Source organism: Echinococcus granulosus (assembly GCF_000524195.1).
Source record: "Echinococcus granulosus chromosome Unknown EG_S00261, whole genome shotgun sequence".
Lineage (NCBI taxonomy): Eukaryota > Metazoa > Platyhelminthes > Cestoda > Cyclophyllidea > Taeniidae > Echinococcus > Echinococcus granulosus.
In genome coordinates, this window is record NW_020170641.1 from 35568 (window position 1) to 36717 (window position 1150).

Sequence of the window (1150 nt, forward strand, 5' to 3'; positions counted from 1 at the left end):
TAGGGTTTTCTGTAGATGTTGATCTTCCTATGCCACTTAGACAACAGCATAGGTCGTCCGTCCACTATAGCTACAGTTATCACTCACTTTTTATGCGTTGCAGTAAATGAGGACGTAAAATCAAAGGAAAAAGTCAACTTGTACCTTTCCCAAAATGTCGCAGGCACTAGAGGCTGAGAACTTGAGAAACCACTTCAAAGTGGATGAATTGCAAGAGCGTTCGACATGATGGGCCTGAGAAGCACAATTTCAATTCTCTTAATGCTCTGAAAATTTCTGACAGCCAAGAGTAATGACTTCCTTGAGAATGTTTTTACCCATTCGCCTCCTCCTCCCCCTTCTCCTCTATACTCGCGTCATTGTCTTTTTCTCTAACCCTCCCACTGATTCTGCCACTCCGACTCTCTATTCTGCCCATTGTCTTTGCTTACGCCTTCTATATTCCTCCACTTCATTCGGAGACCTCTGGCAAGTGGAAAGAGGGAGAAAAAGGGGTAGGGGCACCCAGACATATTAGGAGGAAAAGCAGAATCGACTAATGATTGGTGTATCCGAGTTCTGAATAAAGAGGGAGGGTAGTGAGTGGAAATATTTGCAGCAATGTCCTTACTGTCTGTAGAATTAGAAATTTCTTGATTTACAGTGAGTCTGAAATTGTATTTCTTATGTACATCCCGCCAAATTTGTTTGCGTCTTACGGTTTCTTTACTGGTTTTGTCTTCCCTCGGTATCCAAGACTGTTGTGGTTGCTACATCGCCTGTAATGGTTTGGCAAGACGATGCTCACGAAATGAGGCAATCCTTTACCCACTGAAAATGTCAGGTTTTTACTTCTGAAAAAAGAATTTGACTCCTGTCTACCTGCTTGTCAACGTAGTGGACGTTAAATGGTTTGAGCATATGACAAAAAGGAGGTGGGATGTGGCTGTTTAAGCAGTCTTGGAAAAGTGAGGGATGTTGCTAGGAGGTAAAGATATTTATGAAGCAAATGAAGTAGAATCATCCATATATGTAGCCAAGTTATTCTAGTTTGAACATTAAATTACTTAAGGCATTATAACTTTGGGGTGTGTACGCCCGAAATGCGACCATCTCAACCATTCGGCGGTTTGTTACAGACGGAGTGAGCCTTATTAAGGGCATTGATCGG